Source organism: Vombatus ursinus, unplaced genomic scaffold (assembly GCF_900497805.2).
Source record: "Vombatus ursinus unplaced genomic scaffold, bare-nosed wombat genome assembly UNPS02011916.1, whole genome shotgun sequence".
In the NCBI taxonomy this organism is placed as follows: Eukaryota; Metazoa; Chordata; class Mammalia; order Diprotodontia; family Vombatidae; genus Vombatus; species Vombatus ursinus.
Genome location: NW_020951694.1, coordinates 1008305 through 1017374, shown reverse-complemented (window position 1 = coordinate 1017374; position 9070 = coordinate 1008305).

The following is a 9070-nucleotide window of genomic DNA, read 5'->3' as shown; positions in this document are numbered from 1 at the left end:
GCAGTAGTAGCCTTGGGTGTAATTAGGGGGTGTTGAATAAAAATAAGAGGACAGTAGAAGCTTAAGGAAGGAAGAGAAGAAAATTTTGAAAAACCATTTATACTTGTTTCATCTATTATGTAACAGAGTTAAAGTGGGGATTACATTATTTTCCAAATAAACACACAAAATGCAAGTTGTAATCCATCAGTGGTCACGTCTGCCAACAGGTCTTAACAAGCAAGTGTTGGCAGGTGAGCATGTCATTCATTGATGGGAAGTCCAGCATGCATTGGCAGGAATATGTGCATGCAATAACTTATTTACAATACAGTACTATATGGTTACATGATGCAATAATGCAAAATTGTGATGTAGAAGGGGCAGCTAGGTGGTGCAGTGGATAGAGCTCTGGCCTTGGAGTAAAGGACCTGAGGTCAAATCCAGCCTCAGACGCATGACACTTACTAGCTATGTGACCCTGGGCGAGTCACTTAACCCCAATTGCCTCACCAAAAAAAAAAAGCAAAATAAAATTTTTTTGATGTAGGAAAAAGCCCACAAATCTATAATAAATTATTAAATTTAAGATGTATCATTTTTTAAAAAAAAATTATATTTTTTTGAAATGATGCAGATTAAAAAAAAAAGTTAAAGGATTAAAGAAAGTAGATTTCCAGGGGTAACATTGAGTAATTTTTTTTAAAAGAGGGGGGTGGTAGGCCAAATAAGTTTGGGAACCTCTGCTCTAGAGCCTTATTTATATGAGAAAATTGCTCTTTTTACCTTTTCCTACACGATTTAGAATCACCATATCATACTCAGCTTTCCCCCAATCTTTCTTTTGAACTACCCCAATTACTAATGACAATCTTAAGCATATAGTTTACATTTCCACCTACAAAAAGCAAACAGTTTGTCCTTATTGAATCCCTTGTAATTGGTCTTTGATATTTATCTTATATTTATCTTGGACCTTCTATGTCAAATTTTCTATTAAGTTCTAGTCTTTTTGCAACAAAATCCTGAAAGTCTGTGAATTCATTGAATGTCAATTTTTTTTCATTCAGGATTATACTTTACTAGGTAAGTTATTTTCAGTTGCAACCCCATTTCTTTTGCTCTTCAATATATAGTGTTCCAAGATCTGTGGTCTTTTAGTATAACAGCTGCTAGGTCTTGTATAATTCCAATTGTGGCTCTGCAGTATTTGAATTGTTTTGTTGTTGGTATGGTTATTATTGCTCGTAATATTTTCTCCTTAACATGGGGGGGGGCAGTGGGGAGGGGGGGTTTGGAGTTTGGCTATGATATTCCTGTAGGTTTTCATCCTGGGATCTCTTTCAGGTGTTGGTCAGTGGATTTTTTCTATGTCTACTTTCCCCTCTTGTTCTAAAACTTCAGGGCAATTTTCTTTAATTATTTCTTGTATTATTGTATCAAGATTCTTTTTTTGATTTTAGCTTTCAGGTAGTCTGATTATTCTTATGTTTTCTCTTCTTGATCTGCTCTCCAGGTCAGTTGTTTTTCTTATGGAATGTTTCACATTCTCTTCTATTTTTTCATTCTTTTTATTTTGTTTTATTATTTCCTGGTCCTTTGTAATGTCATTGGCTTCCCCTTGCCCAATTCTAGTTTTCAAGTTGTTTTCTTCTTTATGATTCTGGATCTCCTTTTCCAGTTGGTTGACTTTCTTTTCCTAATGTTCTTGGTTTTCTTGGATTGTTCTTATTTTTTTTTTCTAATTTTCCCTCAATCTCTCTTATTTGATTTTTAAAGTCCTTTTTAAGTTCTTCCAAGAACTCTTTCTGGGCAAGTGACCATTTGACGTCACTCTTTGGGGTAGGGAAGGCTTTTTTTGCTTCAGTATCCTTCTCTGAAAATGAACCCTGGTCTTCTCTAGTCCCATAGTAGTTGTCTAAGGTTGGGTTCTTTCTCCTTTGATTGCTCATTTTTGTTTGTTTGTTTTTTAGCAGTTTGTTATTATAATTGCCTCTAGTCCTGGGGTGTGGGGGATAGTGCCTCTGGCCTCAGGTTCTTCTTACTGTTATTTTTTGAGCTTTATCCAGGACCCAACCTCCTCACTCCTTTCCTCCTCCAAGCCACAGTTAGGGCCCCCAGGCACACTATGCTGGAAGTGCTCTTGTTCCCCGAGGACCCTCAGTGGCTATGACCTTCATTTCTCCCCTCTGAGCTGGAACTGAAATCAAGAGCTCATCTGTCCTGTAAGTGCTCACAGCCAGCAGCATCCCACTCCACTGCCTCTGCACTCACCAGGTGTGTGCTGGTTCTTTCTCATCTTCAGCCACAGTCCGGGGCCTAGTCTAAGCAGCTCAGCCAGGCTTCACAAAGCAGCAGAGTACCGTTTAATCTTCCCCTCCTCAGATGTCTGACACCCCCTCCCCCGCCCCCTGTCCCCCAACACTGTCTGTGAGGTGAGAATTCCTGTGGCTAAGTCTGAGGTTACCTCCCAACCAGGCTGTCAGGCTTATTGTTTATTGTTTCAGTGGAGATAGCCTGGAGGTGTTTGCACTTCACTCAGGCTGAATCTCTGTTCTGGGGTCTTTCCTCAGGTCTTCTCCAGTTGTTCTAGGAGGACTATAGCTTTGCCCCAAGTGTTGTTTATTTTTGCCATTCTACATTCACCCTGAGATGCTATTTTGTCTAGTTTGTGGAGGAAATCTGGAGAGCTTGGCATTTTCTGAGCTACTCTGCCGTCTTCTTGGAATTCCCCTTCCTACTCCTCATTCTTACCTCATGGCCAACCTACCTTATTTTCCAGAAATATATGTCCTTGATATTTTTTTTAAAGTTTTATTTATGTTTCATTTTTATTATAGTCATTTAAACACACACAGAGCATATACATACATAAATAAGAGTTTAATAAATGCTTATTGGCTGACTGTTACAATACTGTTTCTAACCAGAAGAGAGAAGTGTTTCATCCTCATTGTTCCTATAAAACAAGATGATTCAGTGATGGATGATATATTTTATACCATTTTTGATATGTAAGACATTGGTAATATGTGAAACCTGTTTGCCCTTACCATGTGATTTTCCCTTGCACTGTGGGTTAAAAGGGCTTAAAAGGATCAAAACTTCAGGATACAAAGATATGACAAAATCCTGGCCTTAAGGAGTTTATAGCCTAATAAACAGATGGAATTGGACATGTACACACATAAATACGATACAACAGAAAACAGTAGTATCATGGAAATATTGTGCACCTGGACTAAAAGGTATTGGTTTGAATTCCAGATTTGTCACTTATTAACCCCTCCCACAGAGACCATGGATTCTGTCCCTAGACACATCTTTAAGAGACAACAGACTGCTGGAGAGAGGAGAAATTTAAATGTCATCTGAAGACTATTAACTCTCATGGCTGAAGCAGACACATTGAGAAAGGATAAGAGAAATTCTTTCCTGAAAGACTGAGGGAGTTAACTATTTTCTTTGAGAAAGAATGAAAAGATGTTTCCTGATAGAACTGAATTCCATGAATGCCAGTCAGGTAGTTGACAAACATTCTTAAGTATCTATTATTTTCTAGAAATAGTATTAAGTGTGGGATAAAAAAAAAAAGGTAAAAGATAGTTCCTGCTCTCAAGGAGCTCTCAGTCTAATACGGGAGACAATATGCCAACAACCATATACATACAAGATTTATACACGAGATATATTTGAAGTAATCAACAGAGGAAAGACACTAGAATTAAGGCTTCTGATAGAAGGTAAGATTTTAGCTGTGATTTGAAGGAAGCCATTAGGCAGAGATGAGGAAAAACAGTTTTCCAGGCATGGGGCACAGCTAGTGAAGGTGCCTGGAGTTACGAGATGGAGCTTTTTTTGTTAGAGGAACAACAAGGAGGCCAGTGTCATTGAATTATAGAGTGCATGGGGGAGGGGTGCGGTAGAAGGCATAAGAAGGCTGGAAAGCTTGGGGGGCAGATCAGGTTATGAATAGTTTTAAAAGCCAATCAGAAAATTTTAAGTTTGATCCTGAAGGTGATAGAGAATGACTGGAGTTTATTGAGGAGGGGGTTGACATGATCAGATTTTAATTTATAAAGATCACTGTGATAGCTGAATGGAGGATATTCTGGAGTGAGGAGATATTTGTGGCAGAGAGACCAAACAGCAGGCTAGTGTAGTAATCCAGGTATGAGGTGATAAGGACCTCTACCAGGGTGGTAGCAATATCAGAGGAGAGTAGAGGGCAAAAGGGACAGATATTATGAAGGTTAAATTGACAGGCCTTTGCTAATGGATTGAATATGGGGGTGAAAGAGATATAGGTGTGAAGATGACATGTAGGTTGTGATCATGGATGACTGGGAGGATAGTAGTACCCTCAACAAGAAGAGGAAAAAGGGAGTAGGAACAGTAGGAAGAAGGCAGAGTTGGGGGTGGCAAGGGCGGGAATGAGTTCAGTTTTGGACATATTGTGTGTAAGATGTCCATGGGACATCTATTTGAAGATGTCCAATAGGCAGTTGATAATGAGAGACTAGAGATAAGCAGAGAAGTTAGGGCTGGATAAGTTGATTTGAGAATCATCAGCCCAGAGGGAATAATTGAATCCATGGTTGCTGATGAGATCACCAAGTGAAATTTTGTAGAGGGATAAGAGAAGACGACCCAGAACAGAGCCCTGTGAGACACTCTAACAAAGGAGGGGCAGCTAGGTGGCACAGTGAATAGAGCACTGGCCCTGAAGTCAGGAGGACTTGAGTTCAAATCTGGCCTCAGACCAAACACTTGACACTAGGGTGACTGATTCCCACTTGCCCATGTGAAGGTATATCTCTTCTCTCACTACTACTCACTCATTTTCCTTATTTGTTCTCTTCCAGAGTTCTAAGGTAATCCAGGAAATGCTCTACATTTCCATCTTAGTTACGAAAATTGCAGCATCTTTCTCTTTAATTGGACAATTAGTTTTGAACCACCACACCAATTTATTAAATATTACTTATAAAAGAAATATGCAGAAACTTATTTTCTCATCTTTGCTCTTCTTTCTCTCTATGTATGTTGACTCTCCTGCAAAAAACCCTCCTAGGCTTAAATACACATCAAAGTTACCAGTTATACTATTTATTAAAATATGCAAATAATTATTTGCCGTGTATAAGCTTTGAGAAAGATTATAGCCAAAGTTACCTTTACTGAGAGGAGTGCTGGTAAATGTTAACAACCAGCTCTCTGTGTGTGTTGAGGGGAACACCAGGAGGCCATACCTATGACATACTTTTAGGTTTAATCTGTCTTTATTAACATTTTCTCCATTTCTTTGTGAAGGGTAGAGTTATAATCAACAAAACAATAAACCAACTCCTGATTTTTTTGCATATGCTAATTTTTGAGGTATAAATGCTCACTTTGAAAATTTAACAATTGGATCTCATGAGCCTGAATAAGCTGTCTCTAGCACAGCACTTCCTTTAACTATCACTGCAACTACAGATTTCTCAATTCTGAAAACATAGTTGCAACATTCAGTTCTCTCAGGATAGCAATTGAAGTCTTTCCTCAAGAATTCTCTTTTCAAAAAAAAAATCTCTTTTCTTATAAATCTCTTCATGAAACAGGATTATAGAGTCTTACAACCTGACTTATGTGTCACCTTTGAGCTTGCTATTTGATTCATTCTCATATTTAATCTTATCCCAAACTCTAGGATAATTCAGGGGGCTATGTGTGGATATTTTCTTATTAATAAAATTCAAATCTCTTTCTCATTAATTAGTTGGCTCAAACCCACACCATGGTTCACTAGAAATTGCTTGAATAAACTGGACAAACTTTTCCCAATAATAATTATTCATATATCTCTCTTAAATTCCTTAATCTCTGATTAAATATCATAATTAGTGAATGAATGATTCATTCGCAATGCAACAAATAACTGGTAATTATTTGTATTTTGCCTACTCCATAGTCAGAATCACCTGAAACCCTCATTACACCAACGGATTATTGACTTTATTTCCAGAAACAATATTTCACCCTTTAAGTCCATATACTGATTACAGTCTCCCAATTATCCTCTTTATATTTCTCCTTAAAATAAGAGTTAAATTCAATCTCCTTTCTGTCATCACAAGAAATAGTCTTTCCAGAATACACTTAAACTGCCAATTTCTCACAGATTCTTCTTATGGTTATCTTTATAATATTTCTTCATAAAATAGAGATAGTTTTCAAAAAGAAAGAAGTCCCTCCTTGCCTTCTTTCTGCCTTCACAGATTCCTCAGATGCTTATAGATAAAAATGAACCCACACACATTCTCCTTGGCTCTACAACAAGCCAATTACAATTGTAACTGAACTGCCAGGACAAATTGCCTTTTCTTCAACATTTCACCTGGCTCTCAGATACAGTAACAGTATCTAGTATTAACAATAGGCACAGCTGCTAAAGACCCAGACAAGAAAATTCTTACCACCAGTCTTTGGCATAGTCAAATGGTTCAATATCAGAAAGAGATCTGACTTTATTAGTGGAAATGATATGAAACTGAAATGACATTTTAAAAGATGAATTATCATTTGCTTTGTTGCTGTACCTTAAATACTATAAGACCTTTTCATTTGACTTACAACTAAACCTCCTATATGTGATCTTTCCCTCATTTTAATGTGAACTTGAGAGCAAGGACTGTCTCATTTTCTCTTGCTATCCTTAGAGTAATACTTTGCATATGGAAAGTGCTTAATCATTTTTTTTCACTCCTTCATTTATCTATGATCACTGTGTATGAACTTAGTGGAACAAATGTTATATTTGCAAGATAAGAGTTAAATTAGTTCTCTCAAGAAAGAAGTTATCTTCATCTTTCTCTTGTATCATATTGTCTTTCTCTAGTTATGACAGATAATAGTCCCTCTAGAATAGCTAATTTTGGGGGCTAGGTGGCGCAATATGTAGAGCACCGGCCCTGGAGTCAGAAGGATCTGAGTTCAAGTCTGACCTCAGACACTGGCAAGTCACTTAACCCTAATTGCCTCCTAAATAAAGAAATAGAATAGCTAATTTTTCAACATTCTTTCAATGTAAATATTTATGTGTATATACATTTACATACATTTATATTCTGTTCTTCCCACTCTCCTCCCCCTACCATGTTGAACAACAATTACAAAACAGAAAAACAAAATCTTTGTAAGTATTCATATTCCAGCAAAACAAATTCCCACATTGGCTATACCTATATTTGTATGTATCTCTCTGCATTTTAAGTTCATCTCCTCTCTGGGAGGAAGTGAATAGTGTATTTTGTTTTATTTTCAGTCCTCTAGATTTATGGTTCATCATCGCATCAACCAGATTCTTAAAGTCTTTTAAAAGTTGTTTTTCCCAATGATGTTGTTTTCATTCATTGTGCATATTGTTTTAATTTTAATCTGCACCAAAGCCTTACCAGTGGTCCTTTCCTCTTTCTTTGATCTCTTGGAGGGTATAGGTCTATTAGTGTTATAGCTGTGTCAAAGGGTGTGAAGTTTGGTCACTTTCTGGGCAGAGTTCCAAATTATTTTCCAAGAATGGCTGGACCACTTCATAGCTCCATCAAAAGTGCTGTGGTGCAGATATGTCAAACACTGTCCTGGTCAGGTTGCAACACTCCTGAGTTTAGTCAAACAAGATTAAAATGTAATTGGGAAATATTTAACAAAAAGAAAAAATAAACAGAATGTAGATAACATTAATGTGTGGTTTTCCAAGTTAATATGTAGCCTGCAGGGATCCTCATATACGGTTTGGCCGCCTTCATTCCTGTTTGAGTTTGACCCCACTTTACGACTCTGTTTTCTGCAGCCTCTCCACCACTTGTCATTTTCCCCTTTTGTCATCTTTGCCAATTTGAAGGGTGTGAGGCGAAATCTTAAGGTTTTTTAAAATTTTCATTTTTCTAATTATCAGTGATTTACAGCATTTTTAATATGGTTGTTGATAGCTGCATTCCATCACTTCTTAAAGAAACAAATAACAGTATCTATGGTCTGCAGAAGAGGCTATAGAAGTCAGTGTTACAAATTGTTATATTGTTAAATACATCATACAGCCAATAAAATGGATGTTTATGTGAGACTAAGATGAGGAGAGAAAGCTTATGGGAAAAGAGGTTTCTCTGGTTTATTTTTATTAGCTGAGGTGGAATCTCAAAGCTAATTTATGAAGAAATAAAAGAACACACCTCTTGATTGTCTTAGAACTCTGGAAGAGAATAAGGAAATAACCCAGTGGCAGTTAAAGAGGTAACCACCCCAACTAGACTACATATGTATATGTGTATAGGAGGACAGGGGAATTGGTGGTAATGGGGATGGCATCCTTAAACTCTGTTACATATGTGAGTTATTATAAAGGCAAAGGAGGACTAATTCAAAGTGTTATTGGAAATATGAAGGAGCAATCAAGGAACACTTTATGGAAAAATGAATACCTGAGCTGGATCTCGAAAGAAATTGAGATTTCAAACAGATAGAAGTATGGATGGAATGCATTATAGGCATAGGAGATACGTTCTAAAGATCCACAGAGGCAGGAAGTAGCAAACTCCTGTTTTCCTGGATTGTAAAGTTAGCTATGAAAATTTGTTGTTTAGTTGTGTCCAACTCTTTATCCCATTTGGGGTTTTCTTGGTAAAGACACTAGAGTGGTTTGCCATTTCCACCTCTGGCTCATTTTACAGATGAGGAAACTGAGGCAAATAAGGTTAAGTGACTTGCTCGGGGTCACCCAGCCAGTAAGTGTCTGAGGCCAGATTTGAACTCGGGGAGATGTCTTCCTAACTTAGGTTGAGCACTCTATCCATTATGCCAACTAGCTGCCCAGCTATGAAAATAGTAGTTTGAAATAAAGTAGAGCCACTCCAGGTTAAAGAGATAACATTTTATCTTATAGACATTAGAGAGTTTTTATTTTGGGGGGTTTTTTTGGGCTAGGCAATGAGGTTAAGTGACTTGCCTACGGTCACACAGCTAGTATGTGTTATGTATGTCTGAGGCCAGATTTGATCTCAAGTTCTCCTGAATCCAGGGCCAGTACTCTATCCACTGCGCCACCTAGCTGCCC